The sequence below is a fragment of the Pectinophora gossypiella genome, unplaced genomic scaffold (genome assembly GCF_024362695.1).
Source record: "Pectinophora gossypiella unplaced genomic scaffold, ilPecGoss1.1 Pgos_48, whole genome shotgun sequence".
Classification (NCBI taxonomy): domain Eukaryota; kingdom Metazoa; phylum Arthropoda; class Insecta; order Lepidoptera; family Gelechiidae; genus Pectinophora; species Pectinophora gossypiella.
Genome location: NW_026063258.1, coordinates 75,308 through 96,321, shown reverse-complemented (window position 1 = coordinate 96,321; position 21,014 = coordinate 75,308). Strand labels below are relative to the sequence as shown.

General features: G+C 36.3%; 1 long non-coding RNA gene across 3 annotated transcripts; it reads right to left on the bottom strand.

Moving 5' to 3' along the window:
* Window positions 1–6,186: 6,186 nt before the first annotated feature.
* On the bottom strand, window positions 6,187–14,751 carry LOC126381378 (uncharacterized). Of its 3 annotated transcripts, none has more exons than XR_007568791.1 (3): window positions 14,675–14,751; window positions 14,253–14,272; window positions 6,187–6,271 (listed from the first exon to the last, which is right to left on the bottom strand). It is a non-coding gene; the product is annotated as an uncharacterized LOC126381378 (long non-coding RNA). The 3 variants fall into 3 exon arrangements; XR_007568790.1 differs by lacking the exon at window positions 6,187–6,271 and adding an exon at window positions 13,766–13,850; XR_007568789.1 differs by lacking the exon at window positions 6,187–6,271 and adding an exon at window positions 13,900–13,984.
* Window positions 14,752–21,014: the final 6,263 nt, after the last annotated feature.

The following is a 21,014-nucleotide window of genomic DNA, read 5'->3' as shown; positions in this document are numbered from 1 at the left end:
GTAAACTTAAAGCTTAGTTGCAACAGTATATTACAAAATTCCCACGGGAACGGTAGTTAGCGGGAAAATCCTTTTGTATGAAAAATCTAAACCACTCAAGTTAGACAATTGAAATTTGGCATGCAAGTACCTTAAGTACCGTAGAGGTGCACTAAGAAAGGAATTCCCAAAATTCTCACGGGAACGGGAATTAGCGGGAAAATCCTTTTGTATGAAAAATCTAAACCACTCAAGTTAGACAATTGAAATTTGGCATGCAAGTACCTTAAGTACCGTAGAGGTGCACTAAGAAAGGAATTCCCAAAATTCTCACGGGAACGGGAATTAGCGGGAAAATCCTTTTGTATGAAAAATCTAAACCACTCAAGTTAGACGTTTGAAATTTGGCATGCAGATACCTTAAGTACCGTAGTGGTGCACTAAGAAAGGAATTCCCGAAATTCCCACGAGAACGGGAATTAGCGGGAAAATCCTTTTGTATGAAAAATCTAAACCACTCAAGTTAGACCTTTGAAATTTGTCATGCAGGTACCTTAGGTACCGTGGAGGTGCACTAAGAAAGGAATTCCCAAATTCCCACGGGAACGCGAATTAGCGGGAAAATCCTTTTGTATGAAAAATCTAAACCACTCAAGTTAGACGTTTGAAATTTGGCATGCAGGTACTTTAGTAAACTTAAAGCTTAGTTGCAACAGGATATTACAAAATTCCCACGGGAACAGTAGTTAGCGGGAAAAAACATTTGTATGAAAAAATCAAATCTAAATAAAAGGAGAAACTGACTGACTCAGTGACTGACATATATCAACGCATAGCCTGAACGGCTAAACGTAGGCATTTGAAATTTGGAAGGGACATAGCTTAGGTACCGTAGAGGTGCACTAAGAAAGGAATTCCCGGAATTCCCACGGCAACGGAAATTAGCGGGAAAATCTTTTTGTATGAAAAATCTAAACCGCTTAAGTTAGACGCTTGAAATTTGGCATGCAGGTACCTTAGTTAACTTAAAGCTTAGTTGCAACAGGATATTGCAAAATTCCCACGGAAACGGGAGTTAGTGGGAAAAAAACATTTGTATGAAAAAATCGAAACCGCGTAAGATAGATATTTTCAATTCAATTCAATTAAATTATTTATTGCATTCCATGTAGTACAATAGGGTGTTACTTAGGCATAGGAACTAAAACATGGATCCTATAGGGCACAGCAACGTTGAAGGGAAGAGAGGAAGTGTTTATTAAAATTAAAACTCAATGAACAATCAATTAAAAAAAAAACAATTCAATCAATTGATTCAATCTAGCACGCATGCATACCTTAGTAAATATAAAGTTTATTTTTGGCTGTATTTTGAAAAATGGGAGTTATTGGGAAAAAAAAATGTACTTATGAAAAAATCTAAACTGCATAAGTATGCACTCCCACACACACAAAGATCTCTCTCTTATATAACACGCCACGCGGACGAAGTCGCGGGCAAAAGCTAGTATAAAATAGAATATGTTAATACATTTTGGATAACTTTTAATAATCGTCATTTATAAACAAAAATGCTAATTCTAAACAAAATGATGAGCTACTGAATATCTACTGTTTACACTTACCTTTTCAGGAAATACTGTTAGTCTGTAACTCAAAACACAAGATTACACAAGTGATTAAATCAATGTGCCTAGACTGATAAAGATCTTTCCTATATTACTTATTCCACTGCTAATTGGTACTTAATTGGTATTACTTCGTAAATTATCGAAATTGAGAGAGAGAGAAAAAAAATACAGTAATAATTATGTTAAATTGTTCAATTCTGTAGTTTACGTTTTGAAAGTAATTCCGTACTACGTGTATATATTTATTAATTCTATATAAAATTTTCTTTTAAACCGCCTACAAAAGCAAACAAATCCTCAAACGTAAAGTATATATTCGAATTGAGTTTCTAATTTCTGAAAATAAATTGAGTTAAGACAAGAATAATTGTTATTCGCTGAAGATACATATAAGTACAATTATTAACGAAATATAGATTTATATTTAGATAGTAATAGCATAAAATTTTAATAACGTTATGAATTAAAACTATGCATTGTTATTATAAACGCTAAGCACGGAGGCTTATAGTACGTATTAGACTTATATTTAAAATAAGAAATGAAAGCAAAATAGTCTTCAAATGCCTTTAATAGGGTCAGGTGCGCACCTTTTTAGATTAATTTGATAAATGCTTTTAAATAATTTGATTAACTTGATTCATAAACTAACGTTACATTATGTATGTAAGTGACCTAAAGTAATGTTAGATGAGAGTCACTTTCATATCATATATTTTTAAAATACATCGTAAATAGTTAAATACCTCTTCTTCATTCTTGATAAAATTCAAAATAATGTTGTTAACCACTTTTCCGTAATGTAATGACAAACTCGCAAGACGATGATTTCGCACAACTCCCGGCTGCCTCCTCATCAGACACCATCTACATCATCACCCGGCTGCCTGCATCTTATCTCCTCTTATATCCGACTCGAACAATACTCCGCTGGATGGCTCCCTGATCTTCCTTAATTCCATCTTCCATCACCATAAGTTGATTACCGCACCACATTTTTACTTATTATATTTATTTAATTTTCGCCAGATGTCCAAATCTTCTTGTATTTATTTGGTATTTTAACGCATTTTCATTATATTTATTTTCTTCATTAATAGCTATCTTATTTTATTTTAAGTAATTTAAAGTATCCATCAACAGGGTACGTCATCATCATCATCAATTTAAGAGCCACGCTCTTGTCGGTGTAGCATTTCACCATACTACTTTTTTAGGGAAAAATAGGGCAGTGGTTTCCATAATTTATTAGGACTAGGAATGCTGTTCGTAATATGAGGTACTGCATTGGCGTGAATGATCTTGTGATAGTTCGTTCTAGACAAGATTTGAAAGTTAACTAACAAAGTAAAAATATGGTTAAGAAGTATAAATCTAAAAGTAAATATTGAAAAGACTAAAATTATAGCATTTAAAAATTATAATAAACATACAAAAATATAACCAATATAAATGAAGGACAAAAAATTTAAGAAGTATCTGACACAAAGTTTCTAGGCATAACTATAGATACGAACCTAAACTGGAAAGCCAATGTTATGCACTGTCCATTTTAGCAAATGTGGCTTCAACTGCGGTCACAATAAGTGCTTACTATGGCACTGTTTATCCCATACTGTCATACGGAATAATTTTTTGGGGCAATTCTGTAAACGTCAAATCAGTGTTTATTTTGCAGAAGCGATGTATACGGATAATTTATAGAAAGTACCAAATTGAATCACTTAGAAATGTATTTAAGACTGACAACTTACTAACCTTGACATGTATTTATATTTTGGAAATTTGTACCTTTGGGTAAAATATCATAAGGAATATTTTATAGAGAAATGTTCAGTTAGGAAAAACTTACGTTCCAAATATTTATATAACTTTTATCTTCCATCATCAAACGGTTCAGTATTATATAAAAGTGTATTTATATCAGCCATACGAATTTTCAATCACTACCCACCGAAATAAAATTGTTAGAGGGCAAGACATTTAAAAAACGTCTAAAAATTGGCTAGTTGATAAGGAATTTTATGACTTGAATGAATAATTTGAACAACAATGATATTTGAAATTGACTAAATGTTTATAATGTGACTAATTATTAGGTACTTACTTATTTCCTTGATGCTTAATAATGACATTATTTGTCCGACATGGACATGCTGTTGAGACAATTTTATAATTTTTGACACCTGCATGTATGAACCTACACAGCTTCTCAATAAATGTTTCTTGTATAACTAATGGCCTTTGATTTCTTGTGGCTGACTCGCTCCGAAAGTAAATACAGATAACTTATTGTCTTCTAGCGGTTGCAAACATAATATCTTGGCCATTTTGCTAGTAATATAGCTCCTTTGACTGCCACAATCTAAAAGAACTCTACAATCCCTAGACTCAGAATCACTTCCCACCTTTTCTACACGTACTACTGCACTCGTACTGGGCATTTCCAATGCAACTGTTTCCTCTATCATCCTACTGGACGCTTCCTTAGCCGATATAATCTGCTCCAAATACTTATATGTATGCTATACTGCCGTATGTTTGCTATACTATCAGTCTCTGTACCCATTTTCATTCTCAACTGTCTTTCAATTTCATTGAAAACTCTTCGACAATCAGAAACCGATTTGCCCGCTGTTTTGATTCTATATAGTGCAGTATAATGCGTATCGATAATAGTACCCGGTTTTACATACCTTTCCTTTAATGTCGATACCGCTATGGTGTAATTTTTATTCGTCGTGTCTAAACCTTCTATTGCACTCTTTGCTTCACCTTCCAATGCCGATTGGAGGTACAAAAATTTATCCACGTCATTGATATTTCGTGTATCTACATTAGATGAAAACTGGTCCCAAAATTGGTGCCACTTCAAAACATCGCCGTCGAATTTGGCTAACTCCATTTTTGGTAATTTACTCGTTACATTGAGGTTGCCCGCGTTGGCTCCTGACGGTGCATCATTTCTAATCTTTTGTCGTAATTTTATATCTAACTAGCTTTTGCCCGCGACTTCGTCCGCGTGGCGTGTTATATAAGAGAGAGATCTTTGTGTGTGTGGGAGTGCATACTTATGCAGTTTAGATTTTTTCATAAGTACATTTTTTTTTCCCAATAACTCCCATTTTTCAAAATACAGCCAAAAATAAACTTTATATTTACTAAGGTATGCATGCGTGCTAGATTGAATCAATTGATTGAATTGTTTTTTTTTTAATTGATTGTTCATTGAGTTTTAATTTTAATACACACTTCCTCTCTTCCCTTCAACGTTGCTGTGCCCTATAGGGTCCATGTTTTAGTTCCTATGCCTATGTAACACCCTATTGTACTACATGGAATGCAATAAATAATTTAATTGAATTGAAAATATCTATCTTACGCGGTTTCGATTTTTTCATACAAATGTTTTTTTCCCACTAACTCCCGTTTCCGTGGGAATTTTGCAATATCCTGTTGCAACTAAGCTTTAAGTTAACTAAGGTACCTGCATGCCAAATTTCAAGCGTCTAACTTAAGCGGTTTAGATTTTTCATACAAAAAGATTTTCCCGCTAATTTCCGTTGCCGTGGGAATTCCGGGAATTCCTTTCTTAGTGCACCTCTACGGTACCTAAGCTATGTCCCTTCCAAATTTCAAATGCCTACGTTTAGCCGTTCAGGCTATGCGTTGATATATGTCAGTCACTGAGTCAGTCAGTTTCTCTTTTTTATTTAGATTTGATTTTTTCATACAAATGTTTTTTCCCGCTAACTACCGTTCCCGTGGGAATTTTGTAATATCCTGTTGCAACTAAGCTTTAAGTTTACTAAAGTACCTGCATGCCAAATTTCAAACGTCTAACTTGAGTGGTTTAGATTTTTCATACAAAAGGATTTTCCCGTTAATTCGCGTTCCCGTGGGAATTTGTGAATTCCTTTCTTAGTGCACCTCCACGGTACCTAAGGTACCTGCATGACAAATTTCAAAGGTCTAACTTGAGTGGTTTAGATTTTTCATACAAAAGGATTTTCCCGCTAATTCCCGTTCTCGTAGGAATTTCGGGAATTCCTTTCTTAGTGCACCACTACGGTACTTAAGGTATCTGCATGCCAAATTTCAAACGTCTAACTTGAGTAGTTTAGATTTTTCATACAAAAGGATTTTCCCGCTAATTCCCGTTCCCGTGAGAATTTTGAGAATTCCTTTCTTAGTGCACCTCTACGGTACCTAAGCTATGTCCCTTCCAAATTTCAAATGCCTACGTTTAGCCGTTCAGGCTATGCGTTGATATATGTCAGTCACTGAGTCAGTCAGTTTCTCCTTTTATTTAGATTTGATTTTTTCATACAAATGTTTTTTCCCGCTAACTACCGTTCCCGTGGGAATTTTGTAATATCCAGTTGCAACTAAGCTTTAAGTTTACTACAGTACCTGCATGCCAAATTTCAAACGTCTAACTTGAGTGGTTTAGATTTTTCATACAAAAGGATTTTCCCGCTAATTCCCGTTCTCGTGGGAATTTCGGGAATTCCTTTCTTAGTGCACCACTACGGTACTTAAGGTATCTGCATGCCAAATTTCAAACGTCTAACTTGAGTGGTTTAGATTTTTCATACAAAAGGATTTTCCCGCTAATTCCCGTTCCCGTGAGAATTTTGGGAATTCCTTTCTTAGTGCACCTCTACGGTACTTAAGGTACTTGCATGCCAAATTTCAATTGTCTAACTGGAGTGGTTTAGATTTTTCATACAAAAGGATTTTCCCGCTAACTACCGTTCCCGTGGGAATTTTGTAATATCCTGTTGCAACTAAGCTTTAAGTTTACTAAAGTACCTGCATGCCAAATTTCAAACGTCTAACTTGAGTGGTTTAGATTTTTCATACAAAAGGATTTTCCCGTTAATTCGCGTTCCCGTGGGAATTTCGGGAATTCCTTTCTTAGTGCACCTCCACGGTACCTAAGGTACCTGCATGACAAATTTCAAAGGTCTAACTTGAGTGGTTTAGATTTTTCATACAGAAGGATTTTCCCGCTAATTCCCGTTCTCGTGGGAATTTCGGGAATTCCTTTCTTAGTGCACCTCTACGGTACTCAAGGTATCTGCATGCCAAATTTCAAACGTCTAACTTGAGTGGTTTAGATTTTTCATACAAAAGGATTTTCCCGCTAATTCCCGTTCCCGTGAGAATTTCGGGAATTCCTTTCTTAGTACACCTCTACGGTATCTAAGGTACCTGCATGCCAAATTTCAATTGTCTAACTTGAGTGGTTTAGATTTTTCATACAAAAGGATTTTCCCGCTAATTCCCGTTCCCGTGGGAATTTCGGGAATTCCTTTCTTAGTACACCTCTACGGTATCTAAGGTACCTGCATGCCAAATTTCAAACGTCTAACTTGAGTGGTTTAGATTTTTCATACAAAAGAATTTCCCTTCACTACTCTGCTCCTATTGATTGTAGCGTGATGAAAAGTAAACTATAACCTGTCCAGGAGTGTGAAGAATAATTGTACCAAGTTTCATTAAAATCCGTCCAGTAGGTTTTGTTTCTATAAGGAACATACAGACAGACAGACAGACAGACAGACAGACAGACAGACAGACAGACAAAAATTTTACTGATTGCATTTTTGGCATCAGTATCGACCACTTATCACCCCCTGATAGTTATTTTGAAAAAATATTTAATGTACAGAATTGACCTCTCTACAGATTTATTATAAGTATAGATTAAAATATCCCATACAAACTTTCAACCCCTATTTCAATCTCTTCGTCCCTTCTTTTCGCAATAAAAGGTATCCTATTTTCTTTCTCAGGGTCTAAAGATTGTCTGTGCTAAATTTAATCAAAATCGGTTGAGAGGTTTAAGCGGGAAAGCGAAACAGACAGACAGGACAGAGTTACTTTCGCATTTATAATATTAGTAAGGATTATTTTCCCTCGTTAAATAGTAAACAAACTAAGTGTAGGTGTTATAATTTCGTTGACGAACTGATTACCTATCCGTTTCTTTGTCTAAAATGAGTATTACCTTATTACTATGATTGATTACTGGGCTTAAAGTTCGTATAAATGTCTATCGAATTACCTCCTCAAGTTTAAAGCGTAGCTAGTCATGTAGTACTATATTAATTATGTGGTGTAAGTAATTAGATTTTATCTGTATGTAATGTAACAGTCAGTTGAATAAAAAAACTTATACAAATCAGATCAATTAATTGGCGTAATGTGATTCTAGAAAGAGTTTTAATGTTAATAGATAGCTAGCTATAGCTATGTGTAGGTTCCTGTAGGAATGAGATATAACTGTTTAATAAAGACAGTTGCATCAAAATTTTATCATAAATTCCCTAAATTATGGCGCCTACCTACCCTCTAAGTTAGAAAAGTGATCAAATACTAACTTGAAGTCACTCAGTTTAAAAAAAAACATCGAAATCATTCCAGTAGCTATGGCGTCATGCGCTTCTTGACACGATCACGAAATCTAGATTTCCGCGGGAATGAGGTATTTTCCCGCCATAAAAAGTAGCCTGTGTCCGTGCCTAAGATCCTATCTTTAAATTAACCAAGTCTTATAAAATTCCGTTCAGACGTTAAGGCGTGAATGAGGCAAACTTTTAAAACAAACAATTAAAAATCACTAATCTAATTAGTTTTCTGTCTACTGCCTACGCCTTAAGTACGATAGCATAAATATTAATAGGCCATATCCTTTTCTAGATTACTATCTATCAGCTAACTAAATTTCATCAAAATCCGTTGAGCCGTTTAGGCATGATAGACAAAACTCCCAGCAAAAACCATAAAAAAATCACTAACTCAATTCAGTTTTCTGCCTACTTCCTACCCCCTAAGTACGATGACGTGATCAATTTGATCGTACAACCGTTTTTAGATAACCAACTATTACCTTACTAAATTTCATTAAAATCCGTTCAGCCGTTTAGACGTGAAAGAGCAAAAGTCCCAACAAAAACGACTACAAATCACTAAATCAATTTAGTTATCTGCCAACTGCCTACCCCGTAAGAACGATGGCGTGATTATTTATAGCCTATGACCATTTCTAGGTTATCATCTATCACCATACCAAATTTCATCAAAATCCGTTGAGCCGTTTAGGCGTGAAAGAGTAACAGACAGACAGACAGACAGACAGACAGACAGACAGAGTTACTTTCGCATTTATAATATTAGTATGGATTCAGCTACAAGTTCTTCGCCTTTAATTTGAATTGACGTGTATCGAGACATGTCGTCAGCTGAAGGGTTCTCAATCAACTTGTAATAATTATACATCTCAGAAATTTATTTATTTATTTTATTTCTTCATATAAAGTATAGTACAGTGCAATACATTGTTTCATAGGCTAATAACATATTTATAACAGGTAAGGTAATAAGCCTCTGCAGCTGATATAGGTGAAACCTGTATCTCAGCATGCAGCGCCTGTTCCCAACGGATAATAACAACTTAGCCAAATAAATTGTCCTTATTTAGTACATACTTGTATGTATAGGTATATAACAATTAAACATTTGAAAAGGAAGATGAAAGGTGTGCGTGTGTGTGAGTGTGTGTGTGTGTGTGTGTGTGTGTGTGTGTGTGTGTGCGTGTATGTGTGTGTGTGTGTGTGTGTGTGTGTGTGTGTGTGTGTGTGTGTGTGTGTGTGTGTGTGTGTGTGTGTGTGTTTGACATGTATGATACGTGTAGATGAGGCAGGTATATGCTCAATGGACTACAACAGCGCACGAAATTTATAATATATACCATTATCTGGTCAACGAATGACATTGAGCACAGCTTCTGTTCTTTCATAATCCAGGCTTATTAACCACGAAGTAATTTTCTTTTTACATTCTATACTATTCAGGGAGTATATTTGAAGTTCTCTATTAACTCTGTTGTAAAGAAAGGAACCTAGGAAAGCATAAAACTTCTGAATAAAGGAAGTGCGTGCAAAGGATGGTTGCTTACATACAAGGTCCTTGCGTCTTTTAGGTGGAATTTTGGGGTCAAAAGTCAGCTCTTGATGCTTTTTCATAATAATATGTAATACTAGCTTTTGCCCGCGACTTCGTCCGCGTGGCGTGTTATATAAGAGAGAGATCTTTGTGTGTGTGGGAGTGCATAGGGTAGGGCGGGGCTAGTTGAGCATAGAGGCAAGTTGAGCAATCGAAATATCTCGCAAACTATTCACCATACGCATAAGCATCGTATGGCGGAAAGAAGGAGTCGCGGGAGGGGTAATCACCACGCGATCGCTAGTGGCGGCTGGACGAATGAGTGAAGCGCCCGTGCGTTTTGTTTATTTTGTGCCCAAAAAGTAAAAACGTCGTTTATTGCAAATTTTCGTCTGTATTAATCAATTGTTGTCTGTTTTCAATCAGGTAAGTGTTAATCTTCCAGATAATTATTGTACTTTTGATATGTAGAGAGGTTCTGGGTACAATTCTTACGATTTTTTTATAACCTCACTTTTGTTCTAAAATCCCGGGTTGGGGTTAGTTGAGCTATAGTTGCTCAACTTACCCCACGACTCAAACAACTAAAGTAATGAATGTTTTATTTTTTGTTAGGATGCGGACTTACAAGAGGAAGACTACAAGATGTTCTTACACTACTGAAGATTTAAAAAATGCTGCAAAGGCTGTCAATGACGAAGGAAAAAGTGTTAATGCTGCCGCTAAAGAATTTGGTATCAAACGGATGACTTTGACAAGATTTTTGAAGAAATTAAATGAAGGTGGTGATTCATCCATGGGCTATGCAACACCGAGGCAAGTATTTTCTCCTACACAGGAAGACTCTCTGAAAAAATACTTGCTACAAATGGCATCAATCTTTAATGGATATTCTCCAAAAGACGTCCGTCGCCTTGCCTACGAATGTGCTATTAAATTTGGCATTACAATTCCACCTAGCTGGACTGCGAATAAGATGGCCGGAAAAGAATGGCTTACGATGTTTTTAAAACGAAATCTGGAGCTATCCATACGTAAACCAGAGCCCACCAGCCTTGGTAGGGCAACATCATTTAATGAGCAGAATGTTAAAGTTTTTTTTGAGAAATCAGCGGAAGTAATGGATAGATATGGATTTACTGCGGCAGACATTTGGAATATAGATGAGACAGGAGTATCTACTGTGCTGAAACCAAATAAAATTGTAGCTGCCAAAGGTAAGCGCAACGTCGGCGCAATGACTTCTGGGGAACGAGGGACTAATGTTACAGTAGTAACTGCTGTATCTGCTCTTGGAAATGCTGTACCTCCTATGTTTGTATTTCCAAGAAAACAGTTTAAGACACACTTTCTTAACGGTGGTCCCCCTGAATGTATAGGAGCAGGCAATGCCAGTCGATGGGTTACAGACGAAGAATTCTATCAGTTTATGGAACATTTTATAAAACATGTGAAACCGTCCATGGAGCGCCCTGTTTTGTTAGTGTTGGATAATCACTCCTCTCACTTAAACGTAAAGACACTAACTTTGGCCAAAGAGAATGGAGTTGTAATGCTGTCCTTTCCACCGCATTGTAGCCATAAATTACAACCCTTGGATGTGTCAGTCTTTGGACCGTTCAAAAAGTATTGCGCTGCTGCTCAAGACGCATGGCTACGAAACAATCCGGGGAAAACCCTTACTATTTATGATATACCAAAAATTGTCGCTGATTCGTTGCCGTTTGCTCAGACAAGTATCAATATTGTTAACGGTTTCCGAAAGACAGGCATCTTCCCGTATAATTCAAAAATATTTGGTGAGGATGAGTTTTCACCATCATTTGTAACCGATCGTCCTGAACCAGAAACTATCGAGCCGGAAAAAGATTATCCAGAGCAAGCTGTGATGTCTAGCACTGAACCTAATACCACCCCTTCTGCCTCCACCAGCCAAGCTGAACCCGAACCTGGTCTAAGCAACAAAGAAAACGAGACGATCGACCTAATTCAAGTATTTTCCCCGGAAATTGTACGACCATACCCAAAGGCTGCCCCTAGAAAAGCAGCTAAAATTAATAGAAGAAAGAGGAAAGCTGCAATACTCACAGACACTCCCGAAAAGAACGCTTTAGAAGAACAGCAAAAGAAAACCACAAAAAAAATTAAGAAGCCAAAGAAGAATATGGGTAAGAAAAGGAAGAAGGGTGTCTGTAAAAAAATACTCCAGTCAAGTGATGAAAGTGATGATAATAATTATTCCTGTCTGATTTGTTGCGAAGACTATGCTAAAAGTTTACCAGGAGAAAATTGGATCCAGTGCCAAGTTTGCAGGGAATGGGCACATACAAAATGTGTTCCAGGTGCTGGTCTTACTTTCGTTTGTGTCAATTGCAACAGTGACAACGACGATTAAGTTGCTAAGATCTTATTAATATATTTTTTTAAGATATTTAAGTCTGATTTTAAACAGAAAGACTGAATCTAATCCTTAAGTTAGTCTTAAGATACGTTGATGTTTTGTTTATTCTATTTTCAGTTAATTATCCAAAGAAAATTACTTTAAGTTTTGTTTTTCTGTCACTAAGACTATATAAATTTAATTTCATTTTTGTCAATTGCAACAGTGACAATGACCATTAAGTTTCAAAGGTCTAATTAATATTTTTTTAAGATATAAGCAATATAGGCAATAATATAAACATTTAAGTCTGATTTTAAACAGAAAGACTGAATCTAATGCTGAAGTTAATCATAAGATATGTTAATGTTTTGTTGATTGTAGTTTTGGTTAATTATTCAAAGAAAATTACTTTAAGTTTTGTTGTTCTGTCACTAAAAGACTAAATAAATAAAGAGCTGATTGTCAAACACATATTTTACATCTCTAGTCAACATTGAACCCATGGTTTGGTTAGACATTCTTAGTGCTCAACTTGCCCCATACTCTTGCTCAACTTACCTCACCTGTGGGGTACATTGAGCTTACTTGACTTTCTGTATTTAAACAGTTGTAGCTCTTAAATTCGACTTGTTACAAAAAAATTACTATGGACACTTTTGTTAAGGGATAAATTACTAATCCATCAAGCCGCATAACAACTCATTGAGACTTATTATTGAGGAACTATATCCGCTCAAGTGAAAAATTGCTCAACTAGCCCCGCCCTACCCTACTTATGCAGTTTAGATTTTTTCATAAGTACATTTTTTTTTCCAATAACTCCCATTTTTCAAAATACAGCCAAAAATAAACTTTATATTTACTAAGGTATGCATGCGTGCTAGATTGAATCAATTGATTGAATTGTTTTTTTTTTTAATTGATTGTTCATTGAGTTTTAATTTTAATACACACTTCCTCTCTTCCCTTCAACGTTGCTGTGCCCTATAGGGTCCATGTTTTAGTTCCTATGCCTATGTAACACCCTATTGTACTACATGGAATGCAATAAATAATTTAATTGAATTGAATTGAAAATATCTATCTTACGCGGTTTCGATTTTTTCATACAAATGTTTTTTTCCCACTAACTCCCGTTTCCGTGGGAATTTTGCAATATCCTGTTGCAACTAAGCTTTAAGTTAACTAAGGTACCTGCATGCCAAATTTCAAGCGTCTAACTTAAGCGGTTTAGATTTTTCATACAAAAAGATTTTCCCGCTAATTTCCGTTGCCGTGGGAATTCCGGGAATTCCTTTCTTAGTGCACCTCTACGGTACCTAAGCTATGTCCCTTCCAAATTTCAAATGCCTACGTTTAGCCGTTCAGGCTATGCGTTGATATATGTCAGTCACTGAGTCAGTCAGTTTCTCCTTTTATTTAGATTTGATTTTTTCATACAAATGTTTTTTCCCGCTAACTACCGTTCCCGTAGGAATTTTGTAATATCCTGTTGCAACTAAGCTTTAAGTTTACTAAAGTACCTGCATGCCAAATTTCAAACGTCTAACTTGAGTGGTTTAGATTTTTCATACAAAAGGATTTTCCCGTTAATTCGCGTTCCCGTGGGAATTTGGGAATTCCTTTCTTAGTGCACCTCCACGGTACCTAAGGTACCTGCATGACAAATTTCAAAGGTCTAACTTGAGTGGTTTAGATTTTTCATACAAAAGGATTTTCCCGCTAATTCCCGTTCTCGTGGGAATTTCGGGAATTCCTTTCTTAGTGCACCACTACGGTACTTAAGGTATCTGCATGCCAAATTTCAAACGTCTAACTTGAGTGGTTTAGATTTTTCATACAAAAGGATTTTCCCGCTAATTCCCGTTCCCGTGAGAATTTTGGGAATTCCTTTCTTAGTGCACCTCTACGGTACTTAAGGTACTTGCATGCCAAATTTCAATTGTCTAACTTGAGTGGTTTAGATTTTTCATACAAAAGGATTTTCCCGCTAATTCCCGTTCCCGTGAGAATTTTGGGAATTCCTTTCTTAGTGCACCTCCACGGTACTTAAGGTACTTGCATGCCAAATTTCAATTGTCTAACTTGAGTGGTTTAGATTTTTCATACAAAAGGATTTTCCCGCTAACTACCGTTCCCGTGGGAATTTTGTAATATCCTGTTGCAACTAAGCTTTAAGTTTACTAAAGTACCTGCATGCCAAATTTCAAACGTCTAACTTGAGTGGTTTAGATTTTTCATACAAAAGGATTTTCCCGTTAATTCGCGTTCCCGTGGGAATTTCGGGAATTCCTTTCTTAGTGCACCACTACGGTACCTAAGGTACCTGCATGACAAATTTCAAAGGTCTAACTTGAGTGGTTTAGATTTTTCATACAAAAGGATTTTCCCGCTAATTCCCGTTCTCGTGGGAATTTCGGGAATTCCTTTCTTAGTGCACCTCTACGGTACTTAAGGTATCTGCATGCCAAATTTCAAACGTCTAACTTGAGTGGTTTAGATTTTTCATACAAAAGGATTTTCCCGCTAATTCCCGTTCCCGTGAGAATTTTGGGAATTCCTTTCTTAGTGCACCTCTACGGTACTTAAGGTACCTGCATGCCAAATTTCAATTGTCTAACTTGAGTGGTTTAGATTTTTCATACAAAAGGATTTTCCCGCTAATTCCCGTTCCCGTGGGAATTTCGGGAATTCCTTTCTTAGTACACCTCTACGGTATCTAAGGTACCTGCATGCCAAATTTCAAACGTCTAACTTGAGTGGTTTAGATTTTTCATACAAAAGGATTTTCCCGCTAATTCCCGTTCCCGTAGGATTTTCGGGAATTACTTTCTTAGTATACCTCTACGGTATCTAAGGTACCTGCATGCCAAATTTCAATTGTCTAACTTGAGTGGTTTAGATTTTGCATACAACAGAATTTCCCTTCACTACTCTGCTCCTATTGATTGTAGCGTGATGAAAAGTATACTATAACCTGTCCAGGAGTGTGAAGAATAATTGTACCAAGTTTCATTAAAATCCGTCTAGTAGGTTTTGTTTCTATAAGGAACATACAGACAGACAGACAGACAAAAATTTTACTGATTGCATTTTTGGCATCAGTATCGACCACTTATCACCCCCTGATAGTTATTTTGAAAAAATATTTAATGTACAGAATTGACCTCTCTACAGATTTATTATAAGTATAGATAAAAAGCTGCCGAATTGTCAAAACTTCACAACCACTATAAAGCTGATTTGTTGGGAAGAGGTACGGACGAAAGGTTGATACTTTGAGAATAGCCCTTTGGGCCCTTTCCATTCTTATTAAAGTTGTTTTCGGAGCACCTCCCCATGAGCCAATACAGTAGGTGCAAAGAGATTGACAGATCGCATAATAAATTTGTTTCAGAAGAGAAAAGTCCATTACATGCCTAAGAGTTTTAAAAATGAATATTAATTTGCGAAGTCTACTACTCAAAAGATTAACATGTTCCCTGAAACTGAGGTTGTGGTCCAGAACTACCCCCAGGTATTTAATAGAAGAAGTTTGCATTATAGGTTTACAAGCGCATTGATTTTTGTCAGCAAAACAGGAGGGCAAAAATGTTAGTAGCATCTAGTGAAATGGAGGAATATATTGAAAATGTTATAAATTTTGTTTTTTCCGTGTTCAGTGTTAGAGCATTATTGTAAAGCCACTCGGATACTATATGCAAGCCTTGTTGTGCCATTTTTGTAGCCTCATTCCATGAACTAGCTGAGAACAACAACGCCGTATCGTCTGCGTATGCGATAATTTTACCTTGTTCGAGGTTAAGTCCTCCTCTTCCTCTTTGGACTCCGCTGCGGTCGGACGTGTTCATAAAATTTTAATTTAATTTTTAAATAGTTGAATTTCACATTTTCAATCCTATATCAAGTGCGACTAAGTTCAAATCAGTTTAACTTCGTAATCTATGAGTGAGTGAGAAGCCTACTGTGGGACGAAAACCGCAAGCTGCGCATGAGTTTATCCTCGATTACTGTGTGAAAGAGAAATCTCAACAGTGAAAGTGACAACTAGTGTTTACACCGGTTACTTGAACTGTGACCACCGCGTACCTACCAATCATCGGCCGCTTTTTGCCACCGGTCTACGTTGCGTCATCGTCATTAGTTCAGCTCCGCCCACTTTGAACACCGTTTGCCGTCGGATCGATTATTATTTAGGCCTACGCGCATAATAACAGCTTTCACAATTTACCGTCGGCAAGTGTTAGGCTTAAACTGAAGCGCTCCGGTTACATCTAGCGAATTACAGAAATGTCTAAAAATAGTAGCCCACTGAAAACCCCACCAAATTCATTTTTATCTAAATTTCCATCGGACTCACACCTAGCCGATGTATCGAGATGCGAAGACTCTAATCTGGAAACAACTCATATTACACAAAGAAATAAACGTAAATACGGAGAAACATCACCTTTTGATACTACGGGTACTAACATGAAAGAAATAAGATCACTTTTCTGTAGTCTGCAAACCCAACAAAATTGTAGTAAAATGAACGATCTGCTGCAAGCTGTCACCTCGGTACAAGTGCAAAACACCGAAATTCAAAAAAACCTGGAATTTCTTAACAGTAAATATGATGATTTACTGACCAATATTACGACATTGAAACAAGAAAATTCTAATTACAAAACACGGATAGACGAACTGGAGTTAAAATTGGAAGCCCTAGAACGAAATTCACGTGCTTCTACTATTGAAATAAAAAATATTCCACGACAGCAATCCGAGAGCCCGGACATTTTAAAGAAAATAGTGAAAAATATTGGTACTACTCTGGGACAATCAATCTCTGATGCTGACATAAGTTCAATATATAGAATTAAATCCAAAAATGCATCGGAAAATATAATAATTACACAATTCAGCTCATTAACTCTAAAGGAGTCGATTATTAAAAAAATGTCGAATCTATAATAAGGAAAATAAATTCAATAAGCTTAATACTTCTCATATAAACTTAACTATAAATCCACCGTTACCCGTGTACATCGACGAATCCCTTACAAACAGGGCAAAAAGACTGAGATATTTAGTCAAACAGGCTGTGACAGCAAAGAACTACCACAGCTTCTGGACTTCACATGGGAAAACCTACCTAAGAATAAAGGAAAATTCGTCACCCATACGTATTGATTCGGAGAAGGACCTAGATATAAGGCCTGCATGACTATTGTATGTTATTGCTATATGTTCTTGTTTTTTAATGCAACAAGCCTATTCTGTTTTTGCATGTTTACATGGCTTTGTCACGCGGGAAAAAGAATACTTAATCACTACTTTTTTTTTTCTATTATGTTCATACATTAAACCTCACACTGTACACTATACACTCAATCATAATATAACATATATAATTCAGCTACTGTCTACTATACGCGACCAACTGCCAACGAAACTAATTACCTACCGCCAAAATATACTGATAATTAACTGTATTAATTTTTTATTATCCTATGACATACAAATCGAGTCTTACAATTTACTTATTGTTAAAGTTCGATAACATTAATAACGTGATTGAAGAATTAGATAACTATTCGATCACACAGTCGTATCTTTTAACTGAAATTGATAATTGCGCTAAATTAATAAAGAGTCCACAAAATAAATTAAAATTAATTCACCAAAACATAAGAAGCATCTCAAAAAACATTGACGATTTTCTGATCATGTCAAGTAGAACTTTAATCGAATGGGACTTAATTATATTAACCGAATGTCATTTATCCCAAAATCATACTATTCCTATAATTGATGGCTACAATCATGTTCAAACTGAAAATAATCTTACACAAAATGAGGGAGTTGTCGTGTATGATAAAAAATCTATTCATGTAATTAGTGAAGAACCGTCGATATTAAATGCTAACTGCTTACTGTTAAAAATAAACCAAGACACGTTGATAATATCAATTTACAGACCTCCTGGATATGGTAATCCCACCAGGTTTATTGAGTCTCTTGAGCAACTTTTATCCAAATATTCGAAATATAAAAACATTATCCTAATAGGCGATATAAATATTAACATCACTCCAATTCATAATAGACATAGATTACCTTCTCGTGAGGAGGAAGTGAGTATGCTACTATACCTGAACGTTTTGGCCTCTAGTGGAATGCTGCCGGCACATAGCCTTCCTACACATGATAAATCATGTATTGATCACGCAATATTGAAATCCAAACTAAAGTCAGTTTGTTACGTTGCGGAAACTTCTATAACCGATCATGACTCAATTATACTGATTTTGGAAATGAAACCTGTTGCCCTTAAAATTCCATCAACGTTAGAGCGTATTGATTATAATGCATTGGACTCTGCTATGTCTGTTTTAAATTTACTGCCTGTTTTTAGTATAAGTGATGTTCATTTAGCGACGTCTTTTTTGACTAATACATTAAATATTGCAATCACTGCTAACACTAAGATAATCAAGATATCTAATCGTAAAACTATAAAAAAACCTTGGATTACGCCTGGTATACTAAGATGTTTACGCAATCGAGATAAGTTGCACCAGAAATTGAAAAGGAATCCAAACTGTGAAATTATTAAAACTACCTATAATAGATACAGAAATTATTGTGGAAAAATACTAAAAATACTGAAAAATGATCATGAAAAAGAACAGTTATCGTCGGCTGCTAAGAGGGGTAATAAAAAATTATGGCAAACTATTCAAACTATCACGCATACACATAAACGGAAGGATAAAGCACTCAGCCTGTTAACGAACTGTGATCCTGAAATAGCTATAAATAACGTCAATTCATATTTCATTAATATTGGTAAAGATCTTGCAGAGAAGACTCTTGCCAGTCGTCCCCAGCCGCCTGTAAATCACTTGTTTAGTTTTCTGTCAAACTCACTCGTGCTCCTGGACACTGATCACAACGAGGGTTGAAAGGCAAATGGGTTTAAGCGACATTTGGGGCGAAATTGACTTATATATATATTCGGAATCAGCGATTTTTTCCGCGTCGACTGATCTTGGTTTCAGATCAATCGAAGCTACTTTTTGGCGCTTCAACCAATTAGCACTTTGGGTACATTTTTAAAAACCCGTGTTTTAACCGACAAAAAAATGTACAAAATTCTGGGCGGGTGGCATATCAGTCGTATTCCGGGATATGAGTCGGTCACATAAGCTGTTATGTCTTTTCATTTTCATGATTCGAAGTCTGTTAAAGCGTTTTCCCTGACAGTGTTTTGTTATAGATAAGTCGGTTAAATCATTTGTCCTTAGACGAAACGAAAATAGATTTGGCGCTTAAATCTTTTTGCTTTAATCCAGATTTTATAAATATTGTCGCTTCAACCGTTTTGCCTTCGACAGTTTAAAAGTAAAATTGGCACTTGAACTGTTTTGCCTTTACCGAAAATATTCATAGAATTTGACTTCAGCTATTTATTCTACATTTTTTTAAATTTTTTGTCGTATAAAACAACTATCATTTTCTTTTGAAAGGACTTAAAACGTTTTTCCAAAACAAAAAAGAAATAATGTTAACATTTCAGTCATCGCAATTTTGTATGAAACCTTGTGCCCGCATCACTTCAACATATCAAAATAAGTATGGGCAGGTCCTGGTTGGGCGGTTCACACAGCTAAAAATTACGGTTGGGAAGACCGGGAGTGTGCGTGTCATCATGTCACCCAAGCCGTATCCGTTGATGGTGACTTCTATTTGTGTCTATCCCAAGTCGTTGTTGTGGTAGACTTTGACGTGGCTAGCGGAACCGAACTTCGAATTGAAGATCTGGTCACATGGCATACAATCAAGCTCGCCAGCCGAGTTTACCGTGTAATTGTAGGAAGGTTTCCGTTGAGTTTTCCGTATTTGGCGTCTTGGACTAAGATTTTCGAGGACTATATCACGCGCTATTCCAGGTTCAGACACACTCATCCCAACTATCAGTTGGCATGTTGAAAGCCACATGGTTGCGCTTGAGTACGTCTTTGTACCGCAGGTATTGTTCACCTTGTTTACAGTTCCTTCTAGACACCTCGAAATAGAAAACCTTTCTGTCATCCATTCGCATGACGTGACCGCACCATCGTAGGTGATGTTTTATGATGAGAGCTTCTATTCCGAATATGCCAGAACGACGTAATACTTCTGTTATTGGAAAACCATCTTGCCGCTTTATGCGAAGGATGGACCTTAGACATTTAAAGTGTTACGTATCAAGTACGCCGCTGAGACTTTGTACACTAATATTTTAAGTTTTCCAAAGGCTGCCACCGCACCTGTTATCCGGGCTGGCAACTCCGATGACTTTGGAGTCATTTCATATTTGAGAACCCAAATATTTTAATTTTGAAACTTCCTCCAGCTCAGCGCCCTTTAAAGCAACATTGGAAGAAGCTACATCCCCGGAGCATCCTCTGGATGGTTATTTTAAAAGGGTTTTGCACAAAGCTATAAATATTCTGGTGTGTGACTTAATTGAATCGGCCATTCCTCGGCAAGTTTGGTTAACTGACGCATAGATGTGAGACGTGAGAGATCAAAAATGATCTTATTCATTTTAGCCTTAATTTCAATTAAGCTATAAATAACAATTCCACAGAGTATCCCACTTATGCGTGATACAGAAGCGATATATAAAGAAAATAGACTAGGAACCATGGCTCCATGTGTTATGACATAGCCTTGTTTCGCGCCGTAGGTAACGACGAATAGCTCTGAAAAGTTACTTCTAAATCAAACTGTCGTCATCATGTCGTCATGATATTGTCGTATCAGGATAAGTCATAACTTTTCAGGACAATCTGTTTTCTTTAGAGCAATCCACAAGCCGCGTGAAGCCTCACGCAGCACATAACAAAGGCCGATGTTGTTCAAGTTTTGGCCTGAATCTGTTTAATAACAAAACCGTACCCCCATATCTCTGTCCGGACAAAATCATCATTGGGTTTCCGTAAGTACCTTTTCTGCATCACGGGATAGAATAACGTTAAGGCTAAAATTTAATATCGATCGCCATCGACTCGCAAAGAGGAAGAAGGCTAAAATCA